The 13,430-nt window shown below is 46.0% G+C and overlaps 1 protein-coding gene across 4 annotated transcripts in view; it reads right to left on the minus strand.

The window, feature by feature from the left end:
* sorcs2 (sortilin-related VPS10 domain containing receptor 2) overlaps nt 1-13,430 on the minus strand; it is a 612,212-nt gene that overhangs the window by 566,569 nt on the left and 32,213 nt on the right. The window contains exon 1 of one of the 4 annotated variants that reach the window (XM_078213299.1): nt 12,362-12,427. The exons of the other annotated variants lie outside the window; for them this stretch is intronic. The gene's annotated coding sequence lies outside the window, so the exon portion shown is untranslated. Of the gene's footprint in view, nt 1-12,361; nt 12,428-13,430 lie in introns of those variants that run through there. 4 annotated transcript variants of the gene reach the window in all.

The following is a 13,430-nucleotide window of genomic DNA, read 5'->3' on the forward strand; positions in this document are numbered from 1 at the left end:
AGATGCTGGAGTTCTGAAATCAAAACAGAAAGTGCTGGATGAACTCAGCAGGTCCAGCAGTATCTATGGAGAGAGCCTGGGTTTCCTCCGGGTGCTCCGGTTTCCTCCCACAGTCTAAAGATGTGCGGGTTAGGTTGATTGACCATGCTAAAATTGCCCCTTAGTGTCCTGAGATGCGTAGGTTAGAGGGATTAGTGGGGAAATGTGTGGGGATAAGGGGGTAGGGCATGGGTGGGATTGTGGTCGGTGCAGACTCAATGGGCCAGATGGCCTCTTTCTGCACTGTAGGGTTTCTATTTCTATAACAGAGAGAGACAGACAGACACAGAGTTGACATTTTAAGTCCAGTATGACTTTTTCAGAATGCAGTTCCAAAGAAGAGTCATATTGGACTCGAAACATTAACTCTGTTTCTCAAGTCATTAGAAAGCACCTGGTTTAAAATGCTTGAAGTCAAACAGTACCATGTAAGAAGCTCAAGGCACAAAAGCACTCAACTGTTTTGCCTGTATGAACATGCTCTTAAAACCTTTCTCGTTGGTTATTTATAGCAGAAGAAACACAGGTTGCTATGTAATTAGATGTCGAGCAAAGAAAATGCTGATCTTAGCTGTTGGGAAAAGAGTCCCAAGTTTTCTTGCCTTCATACCATGAAGTCCACACATACAACTGAACACTGATATATCCAGCAACTGCTTTCCAAGAAACCTCATGCTTGCATCAGCATTATGCTTAGGTCAGGGGCACTGTGAATAGTGAACAGAAATTGAGATACCCCAGGCCCGACTGGAGTTTCACTTGACGGGAGCAGAGATTTTTTTTTTAAATACTTATTCACAGGGTGAGTGTGCTGCTGATGAATCCACCATTTATTGTCCATCTCTAAATGTCCATAGTGGTTTGAACCATAGAACTATAGAAAATTACAGCTCAGAAACAGGCCTTTTGGCCCTTCTTGTCTGTGCCGAACCATTTTATGCCTAGTCCCACTGACCTGCACTTGGACCATATCCCTCCACACCCCTCTCATCCATGAACCCGTCCAGGTTTTTCTTAAATGTTAAAAGTGACCCCGCATTTACCACTTTATCCAGCAGCTCATTCCACACTCCCACCACTCTCTGCGTGAAGAAGCCCCCCCTAATATTCCCTTTAAACTTTTCTCCTTTCACCCTTAACCCATGCCCTCTGGTTTTTTTCTCCCCTAGCCTCAGCGGAAAAAGCCTGCTCGCATTCACTCTATCTATACCCATCAAAATCTTATATACCTTTATCAAATCTCCCCTCAATCTTCTACGCTCCAGGGAATAAAGTCCCAACCTATTCAATCTCTCTCTGGAACTCAGCTTCTCAAGTCCCAGCAACATCCTTGTGAACCTTCTCTGCACTCTTTCAATCTTATTTACATCCTTCCTGTAACTAGGTGACCAAAACTGTACACAATACTCCAAATTCGGCCTCACCAATGCCTTATATAACCTTACCATAACACTCCAACTTTTATACTCGATACTCCGATTTATAAAGGCCAATGTACCAAAGGCACTCTTTACGACCCTATCCACCTGTGACGTCACTTTTAGGGAACTCTGTACCTGTATTCCCAGATCCCTCTGTTCAACTGCACTCTTCAGAGTCCTACCATTTACCCTGTACGTTCTTCTTTGGTTTGTCCTTCCAAAGTGCAATATCTCACACTTGTCTGCGTTAAATTCCATTTGTCATTTTTCAGCCCATTTTTCTAGTTGGTCCAAATCCCTCTGCAAGCTTTGAAAACCTTCCTCACTGTCCACTACACCTCCAATCTTTGTATCATCAGCAAACTTGCTGATCCAATTTACCACATTGTCATCCAGATCATTGATATAGATGACAAACAACAATGGACCCAACACCGATCCCTGCGGCACACCACTAGTCACAGGCCTCCACTCAGAGAAGCAATCCTCCACAACCACTCTCTGGCTTCTTCCATTGATGTGGAGATGCCGGCGTTGGACTGGGGTAAACACAATAAGAAGTTTAACAACACCAGGTTAAAGTCCAACAGGTTTATTTGGCAGCAAAAGCCACACAAGCTTTCGGAGCTCTAAGCCTTTTCTAAGGGGCTTAGAGCTCCGAAAGCTTGTGTGGCTTTTGCTACCAAATAAACCTGTTGGACTTTAACCTGGTGTTGTTAAACTTCTTACTGTGTTCTTCCATTGAGCCAGTGTCTTATCCAATTTACTATCTCCCCATGTATACCCAGCGACTGAACCTTCCTAACTAACCTCCCATGAGGGACCTTGTCAAAGGCCTTGCTGAAATCCAGGTAGACAACATCCACCGCCTTCCCTTCATCCACTTTCCTGGTAATCTCCTCGAAAAACTCTAATAGATTGGTCAAACACGACCTACCATGCACAAAGCCATGTTGACTCTCCCTAATAAGTCCCTGTCTATCCAAATATTTGTAGATCCTATCCCTTATCACACCTTCCAATAACTTGCCCACCACCGATGTCAAACTTACTGGCCTATAATTTCCCGGATTTCTTTTGGAACCTTTTTTAAACAACGGAACAACATGAGCCACCCTCCAATCATCCGGCACCTCCCCCGTGAATACTGACATTTTAAATATGTCTGCCAGGGCCCCTGCAAGTTCAACACTAGCTTCCCTCAAGGTCCGTGGGAATACCCTGTCCGGTCCTGGGGATTTATCCACTCTGATTTGCCTCAAGACAGCAAGCACCTCCTCCCCTTTAATCTGTAAAGGTTCCATTACCTCCCTACCTGTTTGCCCTATTTCCGTAGACTCCATGCCCGTTTCCTCAGTAAATACAGATGCAAAAAAACCATTTAGTATCTCCCCCATCTCTTTTGGTTCCATACACAGTCTACCACTCTGGTCTTCAAGAGGACCAATTTTATCCCTCACTATCCTTTTGCTCCTAACATACCTATAGAAGCTCTTTGGATTTTCCTTCACTCTGTCTGCCAAAGCAACCTCATGTCGTCTTTTAGCCCTCCTGATTTCCCTCTTAAGTAGCTTCTTGCACTACTTATACTCCTCGAGCATCTGATCTGTTCCTTGCTGCCTGTACATTTCATACAACTCTCTCTTCCTCTTAATCAGTGTTACAATCTCCCTCGAGAACCAAGGTTCCTTATTCCTATTTACTTTGCCTTTAATCCTGACAGGAACATACAAACTCTGCACTCTCAAAATTTCTCCTTTGAAGGCCTCCTCCCACTTTCCATTTACATCCTTACCAGAGAACAGCATGTGCCAATCCACACTTCCCAGATCCCTTCTCATTTCATCAAATTTGGCCTTTTTCCAGTTCAGAACTTCAACCCGAGGACCAGATCTATCCTTATCCACGATCAGGTTGAAACTAATGGCATTATGATCACTGGATCCAAAGTGTTCCCTCACACTCACATCCATCACCTGCCCTAACTCATTTCCCAATAGGAGATCCAATATTGCATCCTCTCTCGTTGGCACCTCTATATACTGATGTAGAAAATTCTCCTGAACACATTTTACAAACTCTACCCCGTCTAAACCTTTAACAGTATGCGAGTCCCAATCTATATGTGGAAAATTAAAATCCCCTACTATCACAACTTTGTGTTTCTTGCAGTTGTCAGCTATCTCTCCGCTGATTTGCTCCTCCAGTTCTCGCTGACTATTGGGTGGTCTATAATACAAGCCCATTAATGTGGTCATACCTTTCCTGTTTCTCAGCTCCACCCATAGGGCCTCTGTAGACAAGCTCCCTAATCTATCCTGCCTGAGTACCGCTGTAACATTTTCCCTGACCAACAATGCCACCCCCCCACCTTTTATCCCTCTGCCTCTATCCCGCCTGAAACATTGGAACCCTGGAACATTGAGCTGCCAGTCCTGCCCCTCCTGTAGCCAAGTTTCACTAATGGCTATAATGTCATATTTCCACGTGTCTATCCACGCCTTCAGCTCATCTGCTTTCCCTACAATACTCCTGGCATTGAAATAGACCATTTCAGAAGACAGTTAAGAAATTGACCACATTGATATGGATTTGGATTCATAAATTGGCCAGACCAGGTAAAGATGACTATCACTTCCTTCCATAAAGCACATGCATGAACCAGATGGGTTTTTAACAACAATCCTGTAGTTTATGGGTACTATTGCTGTTACCAGCATATTGTTCCAGATGCATTTAATTAACTGAGTTTAAATTCTCCAGCTGCCGTAGTGAGATATGAACTCATAAAAGTACCATGACAGCTTCCAGAGAATCTGATGTGCACCTGCATGAGCCTTTTCTTGTGGTTTTGCACCAGCTGTAGATGCATGGAATTAAATTGCTCACAATTATTTAAAAACTCCTGATTCATCCGATAGCCCTCAGATTGCAATCAATGTATCTGCAGGAAGACAGCTGTGATGCAAATTTGGCTGCCCGCTCATTCTCGCTCTGGTTGTGACAGGGAAAGTTGACATAACTTTAGATCCTGGCAAACATCCATCGTGACCAATCTTGTACATTTATACAGATATTGACTGAGATACAATTGAGATCACTCTGGCAATGCACTGGATGGAGCAAGAGAATGAGGGTAGTGGTGACGGACAAAATGTGACCACCCTGGTTAGACCCCACTTGGAGTACTGCGCGCAGTTCTGGTCACCTCATTACAGGAAAGATGTTGAAGCCATTGAAAGGGTGCAGAGGAGATTTACAAGGATGTTGCCTGGATTGGGGGGCATGCCTTATGAGGATAGGTTGAGGGAGCTTGGTCTCTTCTCCCTGGAGAGACGAAGGATGAGAGGTGACCTGATAGAGGTTTACAAGATGTTGAGGGGTCTGGATAGGGTGGACTCTCAGAGGCTATTTCCAAGGGCTGAAATGGTTGCTACGAGAGGACACAGGTTTAAGGTGCTGGGGGGTAGGTACAGGGGGGATGTCAGGGGTAAGTTTTTCACTCAGAGGGTGGTGGGTGAGTGGAATCGGCTGACGTCGGTGGTGGTGGAGGCAAACTCGTTGGGGTCTTTTAAGAGACTTCTGGATGAGTACATGGGATTTAATGGGATTGAGGGCTATAGATAGGCCTAGAGGTGGGGATGTGATCGGCGCAACTTGTGGGCCGAAGGGCCTGTTTGTGCTGTGACTTTCTATGTTCTATGTTCTAAATCCAGCAGCATGATTTGTCTTGAAAGACACTACATCTGCCATCTCCATCTCAGCCTGCAGAAGCACAGCTATTCAGATTGACTAAGATTGTAGAGTCTCTTGAACAGTGCTTTCAGTGATCTCAACTCCTCTACTGTTCTTCATGTTGTTCTGCTCTCCACTCTTCACCTTTCTCCTCTATAGATCTCTGTTGTGCGCCTGCAGAACCACGCCCACGCCCCCCCCCCCCCCCCCCTTTCTGTTCTGTGGGCTAAATTTCCCTGATATGTTTAAAATACAGTGTATTTAGCACCAATACAGCTTTAGATAAGTGAGGTTAATTTGCTAAATATGTTTAAAAGAGATGACAGACTTAGCTCAGAATCCTTTCCAAGGATGAGAATGGCAAGGAGTTTATACACTAGAATGTTTGAGTGAGTGTCATTTGATTTGGACATTTGGGGCAAAATCTTCTGGAAATAATAAGAATGTTGGCTTCCAGCTGGAGAGCTGGCAGGAGTTGTGTCTCACTTCATTTTGCTATGCCTTATTCCATTCAGGTTCTTAACAAGCCACTGGCAAGCCTTCCCCCGGGATCAAGGACCCCCAGGGGCAGAGGTCCTACCGACCCAGGGCAGATTTACACTGAAACACACCATGCCTAGACACAGGGAACCGATCAACTAGGATCCTGCTGCTGCCACCCCCTGTCCTGTTGTACCACCAGACCTGGTATTAGAATGCTCAGAGTCAGCTTTGCTGGAATGCACATCAACATGGCCAGACAGTTAGCCGGGCATCCAATCAGAGGCTGATTACTCTCTGTATTTGCTGCTGATAAACTCACTTTTGAGAGCAGAGCGAAATCAGACTCTGTTTGGATGAGAACCAAAAAGAGCAAGAAGGTAAGTAACAACTGGGAGCAGGCACACACGCACGAGACCAGGAGGTGAGGGAGAGGTGCAGCAGGCACAACAAGGACACTGCGAGGGTGAGGCAGGCTGCCTCAAAGCTCCAGGCGAGCGAGGTGAGGAGAGAATGGGAGAGTGTGAGGAGATGAGGGAGGAGAGACTGTGAGGGGATGGGGGAGCGAGAGTATGTGAGGTTGCAGAGAGGGAGTGTATGAGGGAGTTTGTGAGGTGTTGCAGGGAGGGAGAGTTTGAGAGGGGGGAATGGGTGAAGGGAGAGTAGAGTGAGTGATGTTTAAAATCCATGGTCAGAATCATAGCTTCGTAGTTAAAAGATGAATCCCATTTTTGCAGAGCTAGAATCTGATAAAAATGTGGGATTGACTGTGTGAATTCTTGGTCTTTCAGCCATTTTATCAGTTGCCTAAAATCAAGATCAGTTTCTTTAGTAATATGAAGCGACATTAGCAATCTGGCAGTCAAACACACAGAAAAATTAAGGTACAGCATGAGGGTGAAGTTAAGCAAAAAGACAGTGAGTCATTTTATTTTAAAACCTGAAGTATTGAACAATTTTTTGGTGTTCATCTTTGCATTCTTTGGGGCAAGGGTGGGTGGGGGGAGAAATGAAGGCAAACACAGGCACCACTAACTGTAAATTGGCCTCTGACACTCACTGAGAGCTGCTGGCCTATCAGAGGCCAACAATTACATTCAAAGACAATGCCACCATGAAGGCAATGGCTGCTGCTGGTGCAAGGCCTAGGATCTCAGACCAGCAGGGTGGCTGTCAGCAACACTGCCTCCTTCTTAATGCCAGGTCAGGCACTGACTGCCTTTGAACAAAGGACCCTCCCACGAGCCCATAAGCAACTCCATCAGCATTTTCTTGACATGGTCCCCACATGGCAAACCCTCTGACCTTCATGGAGTTAACTCTAGTGACTGCAGGATGTCCTCAAGTGGCGAGTATCTGAAATGATTTTAATATTGATATTAAAATGTGCATTAATAGCTTTGGAATAGACGGAAGTAGTTATGAAAGCTCTTTCTAGATATGATGGAATCCTTGGCCAAGACTAGTTCCTGAGATGGTCAAGTCACCATGGTAATGGTGAAGCCTTCAAGGCTAGAAATTGAGATGACAGGAAACCAGGAAGTGAAGAACTATAAATATGTGCTATTACACAGGTCACTGAAAGTGGCAATGCAGGTGGAGAAGGTAGTCAAGAAGGCATATGGCATGCTTGCCTTCATCGGCCGGGGTATTGAGTTTAAAAATTGGCAAGTCATGTTGACGCTTTATAGAACCTTAGTGAGGCTACACTTGGAATATAGTGTTCAATTCTGCTCGCCACATTACCAGAAGGGTGTGGAGACTTTGTAGAAGGTACAGAAAAGATTGACCAAGATGTTGCCTGGTATGGAGGGCATTAGCTATGAGGAGAGGTTGGAGAAACTTGGTTTGTTCTCACGGGAGCGACGGAGGTTGAGGGGAGACCTGATAGAAGTCTACACGGTTATGAGAGGCATGGACAGAGTGGACAGTCTGAAGCTTTTTCCCAGGGTGGAAGAGTCAATTACTAGGGGGCATAGATTTAAGGTGCGAGGGGCAAGTTTTAAAAGAGATGTACGAGGCAGATTTTTTACACAGAGTGTGGTGGGTGCCTGGAAATCTTTGCCGGGGGAGGTAGCGGAAGCGGATACGGTAGTGACTTTTAAGGGGCGTCTTGACAAGTACATGAATGCGATGGGAATAGAGGGATATGGTCACTGGAAGCGTAGGGGGTTTTAGTTAGGTCGGACAGCATGGTTGGTGCAGGTTTGGAGGGCCGAAGGGCCTGTTCCTGAGCTGTAACTTTCTTTGTTTATAACCCAGCATCACTGACAGAAGTTTCTTGGCTAGCTGAGGCTCTCGTTCCTGCATGTGCTTAAAATAATTTGCTTGATTGAATCCGTCAGACTTGAGAGTGGTCCTTTTACCACAACTATAGGTATTAATTGTCCACTTCAGGGCTTCAAGTGGCAATAGGGCAGTAAGGTCATCCCTGGACCTTCCTCTCACTGACTTAATCAAGATGTAGAACATAGAACAGTACAGCACAGAACAGGCCCTTCGGCCCACGATGTTGTGCCGAGCTTTATCTGAAACCAAGATCAAGCTATCCCACACCCTATCATCCTGGTGTGCTCCATGTACCTATCCAATAACCGCTTAAATGTTCCTAAAGTGTCTGACTCCACTATCACTGCAGACAGTCCATTCCACACCCCAACCACTCTCTGCGTAAAGAACCTACCTCTGATATCCTTCCTATATCTCCCACCACGAACCCTATAGTTATGCCCCCTTGTAATAGCTCCATCCAACCGAGGAAATAGTCTTTGAACGTTCACTCTATCTATCCCCTTCATCATTTTATAAACCTCTATTAAGTCTCCCCTCAGCCTCCTCCGCTCCAGAGAGAACAGCCCTAGCTCCCTCAACCTTTCCTCATAAGACCTACCCTCCAAACCAGGCAGCATCCTGGTAAATCTCCTCTGCACTCTTTCCAGCGCTTCCACATCCTTCATATAGTGAGGTGACCAGAACTGCACACAATATTCCAAATGTGGTCTCACCAAGGTCCTGTACAGTTGCAGCATAACCCCACGGCTCTTAAACTCCAACCCCCTGTTAATAAAAGCTAACACACTATAGGCCTTCTTCACAGCTCTATCCACTTGACTGGCAACCTTTAGAGATCTGTGGATATGGACCCCAAGATCTCTCTGTTCCTCCACAGTCTTCAGAACCCTACCTTTGACCCTGTAATCCACATTTAAATTAGTCCTACCAAACTGAATCACCTCACATTTATCAGGGTTAAACTCCATTTGCCATTTTTCAGCCCAGCTTTGCATCCTATCTATGTCTCTTTGCAGCCTACAACAGCCCTCCACCTCATCCACTACTCCTCCAATCTTGGTGTCATCAGCAAATTTAGTGATCCACCCTTCAGCCCCTTCCTCTAAGTCATTAATAAAAATCACAAAGAGCAGAGGACCAAGCACTGATCCCTGTGGCACTCCGCTAGCAACCTGCCTCCAATCCGAAAATTTTCCATCCACCACCACCCTCTGTCTTTGATCAGATAGCCAGTTACCTATCCAATCGACCAACTTTCCCTCTATCCCACACCTCCTTACCTTCATCATAAGCCGACAATGGGGGACCTTATCAAACGCCTTACTAAAATCCATGTATATGACATCAACTGCCCTACCTTCATCAACACACTTAGTTACCTCCTCAAAAAATTCAATCAAATTTGTGAGGCACGACTTGCCCTTCACAAATCCGTGCTGACTATCCTGGATTAATCCGCATCTTTCTAAATGGTCGTAAATCCCACCCCTAAGGACCTTTTCCATGAATTTACCAACCACCGAAGACAGACTAACCGGTCTATAATACCAGGGTAATTTCTATTCCCTTTCTTAAACAGAGGAACAACATTCGCCACTCTCCAGTCCTCTGGCACCATCCCCGTGGACAGCGAGGACCCAAAGATCAAAGCCAAAGGCTCTGCAATCTCATCCCTTGCCTCCCAAAGAATCCTAGGATATATTTCATCAGGCCCAGGGGACTTATCGACCTTCAGTTTATCCAAAACTGCCAGTACATCCTCCCTCCGAACATCTATTTCCTCCAGCCTATTAGCCTGTAACACCTTCTCTTCCTCAAAAACATGGCCCCTCTCCTTGGTGAACACTGAAGAAAAGTATTCATTCATCACCTCGCCTATCTCTACTGATTCCATACACAAGTTCCCACTACTGTCCTTGACCGGCCCTAACCTCACCCTGGTCACTCTTTTATTCCTCACATAAGAGTAAAAAGCCTTGGGGTTTTCCTTGATCCGACCTGCCAAGGACTTCTCGTGTCCCCTCCTAGCTCTCCCAAGCCCCTTTTTCAGCTCATTCCTTGCTAACTTGTAACCCTCAAATCGAGCCATCTGAACCTGGTTTCCTCATCCCTACATAAGCTTCCCTCTTCCTTTTCACAAGACATTCCACCTCTTTCGTGAACCATGGTTCCCTCACTCGGCCATTTCCTCCCTGCCTGACAGGGACATACCTATCAAGGACACCCAGTATTTGTTCCTTGAAAAAGTTCCACTTTTCATTAGTTCCTTTCCCTGACAGTTTCTGTTCCCATCTTATGCCCCCTAATTCTTGCCTAATCGCATCATAATTACCTCTCCCCCAATTGTAAACCTTGCCCTGCCGCATGGCCCTCTCCCTCTCCATTGCAATAACAAAAGACACCGAATTGTGGTCACTATCTCCGAAGTGCTCTCCCACAACCAAATCTAACACTTGGCCCGGTTCATTTCCCAGTACCAAATCCAATGTGGCCTCACCTCTTGTCGGCCTATCACATATTGTGTCAGGAAACCCTCCTGCACACACTGCACAAAAACTGCCCCATCCGAACTATTTGACCTACAAAGGTTCCAATCAATATTTGGAAAGTTAAAGTCCTCCACGACAACTACCCTGTGACCCCCACACATATCCATAATCTGCTTAGCAATTTCTTCCTCCACATCTCTATTACTATTTGGGGGCCTATAGTAAACTCCTAACAACGTGACCGCTCCTTTCCTATTTCTAACCTCAGCCCATATTACCTCAGTGTGCAGATCCCCCTCGAAGTGCCTTTCCGCAGCCATTAAACTATCCTTTATTAACAATGCTACTCCTCCACCTCTTTTACCAGCTTCCTCCACTTACTGAAACATCTATACCCCGGAACGTCCAACAACCATTCCTGTCCTTGTTCTACTCACGTCTCCGTAATGGCCACAACATCATAGTCCAAGTACCAATCCACGCTCCAAGTTCATCTACCTTGTTCCGGATGCTCCTTGCATTGAAGTAGACACACTTCAACCCACCTTCCTGTCTACCGGTACCCACCCTTGACCTTGACACCTTCCCCAATACATCACCACCCTCAACACTGACTTCTGGACTCCAACTCCTTTTCCCACTCCACTGACAAATTAGTTTAAACCCCCCTGAAGAGCCGTATCAAATCTCCCTCCCAGGATATTGGTGCCCCTCTGGTTCAGGTGCACCCCGTCCTGTTTGTACAGGTCCCACCTTCCCCAGAATGTGTTCCAATTATTCACGTATCTGAAACCCTCCCTCTTACACCATCCCTGCAACCACATGTTTAACTGCACTCTCTCCCTGTTCCTCAACTCGCTATCACGTGGCACCGGTGACGTACCAGAGATGACCACATGTTTTGTCTTGGCTCTCAGCTTCCAGCCCAGCTCCCGAAATTCCTGTTTTAAATCCCCATCCCTTCTCTTACCTATGTCGTTGGTACCAATGTGTACCACAACTTGTGACTGTTTCCCCTCCCCCTTAAGAATCCGGAAGACACGGTCCGAGACGTCACGGACCCTGGCATCCGGTAGGCAACATAACATCCTCGAGTGTCTTTTGCTGCCACAGAACCTCCTACCTATCCCTCTATCTAACGAGTCCCCAATAACTATTGCCCTCCCGCTCGCCCCCTTACCCTCCCGAGCTACAGAGACAGACACAGTGCTGGAGATCCTCTCACTGCGGCTCACCACTGGTATGTCGTCCCCCTCAACCGTATCCAAAGCGGAATACTTGTTGCTAAGGGGAACGACCACAGGGGATCCCTGCACTGACTGCTTCCTCCCAGCCCCTCTCACCGTCACCCATCTATTTTCATTCCTCGGAGTAACTGTATCCCTGAAGCTTCTGTCTATGGCCACCTCTGCGTCCCTAATGATCCTAAGTTCATCCAACTCCAGTTCCCTAACACGGTTTTGGAGGAGCTGCAGATGGGTGCACTTCCCACAGGTGTAATCAGCAGGGACACTGACGGAGTCCCTCACCTCAAACATACTACAAGAGGAACATTGCACTGCCTGCACACCCATCCCCTCTAGATACCTTGCCAGTACCAGGTAGAAACAGCAAAAATGAATTAAACTCACCCCTGCTCGCCCTATCCCCAGAAGCCCTGTGAGCCAAAGACCTTATAGCTCACACTCTGCTTCCCACACACTCTGCTGCCCGCTCCCGACGCTGCCCGCTGTATACTGCAGCCTACCTTTTATACTTTGCGCGCTTAAAAAACCCTTCCCAGACTCCTTAGCAGCCCACTTCCGGTTTTCACTTTAAACTTAAGAAAAATGCTACTACAAAAGTAAAGGCCAAAAAAAAAACACACACTAACTGACTAATTAAATAATTCAATCAATCTCTCACCAGCACTCCTGCCTCAAATCACTCCCTCTCTGCTTGCTCCAGTGGAACAATGTAGGCAGGAAAATAGCAGAGTCACCACACATCCCACCCCACCAAACTTGCCATGGGTTTGCCCTCAAATTCCATAGAGTGGGTGTGACTGGAAAAGGGCTTTGATACACTACAGTTATACATTTGGGTCAGATATATATTTTTTGGGAGATGATTATTTCTGAAAAACAAAAATGTGAAAATGCAATCATATTTGCAAATTGTCCCAACATTTTGCCTATTACACAGTTACAGTACAGAACGAGTTTTTTTGCAAAACTAACTCGTCAAGTCCGAAAGTTGCCTTCTATGCACATACAATCATTTGATTTTACAAAGATTCATTTGTTGTTGCTTGGTTCAAGTTAGTTTTTGGTTGGTCGCATAATCATACCTTATTGTTTAGAAAGATTGACCCATTTGTGATGAATTTCAGTGAGCATGCATTACACTCAAGAAACTTTCATCTGCGTTTGCATTTTTCCACTGTAAAACAATTAGCAGGAAAACACACTCTTTAGCGTACTACTACACAAACTGACCAAACCACCATCCAGGACAAAGCAGCCCATTCGATTGGCACCTCATTCACCACCTTCAACATCAACTCCCCCCACCACTAATGCACAGTGGCAACAGTGTGTACCATCTGCAAGATTTGCTGCAGCAGCTCACCAAAGGCTCTTTCAACAGCACTTTCCAAACATGCAACCTCTACCACCTAGAAGGACAAGGGCAGCAGATACATTGAAGCGCCACCATCTGCAAGTTGTCTTCCCAGCCACACACCATCTTGATTTGAATCTATAATCTACAATTCCTTCACTGTCACCAGGTCAAAATCCTGGAACTCCCTTCCTAACAGCATGGGCTGCAGCAGTCCAAGAAGGCAGCTCAACACCACCTTCTCAAGGGCAATTTGGTCTCGGCACTAACTGCTGACCTGGTCAGTGACACCATTCCCTGTGAAAGAATTTTTTCAAACACAGTAGCAGTCACAATGCCTGGTTGCTGCTGAATAATCTTAGCCGAGCAGTGA

This window comes from Mustelus asterias, chromosome 1, assembly GCF_964213995.1.
Source record: "Mustelus asterias chromosome 1, sMusAst1.hap1.1, whole genome shotgun sequence".
In the NCBI taxonomy this organism is placed as follows: Eukaryota; Metazoa; Chordata; class Chondrichthyes; order Carcharhiniformes; family Triakidae; genus Mustelus; species Mustelus asterias.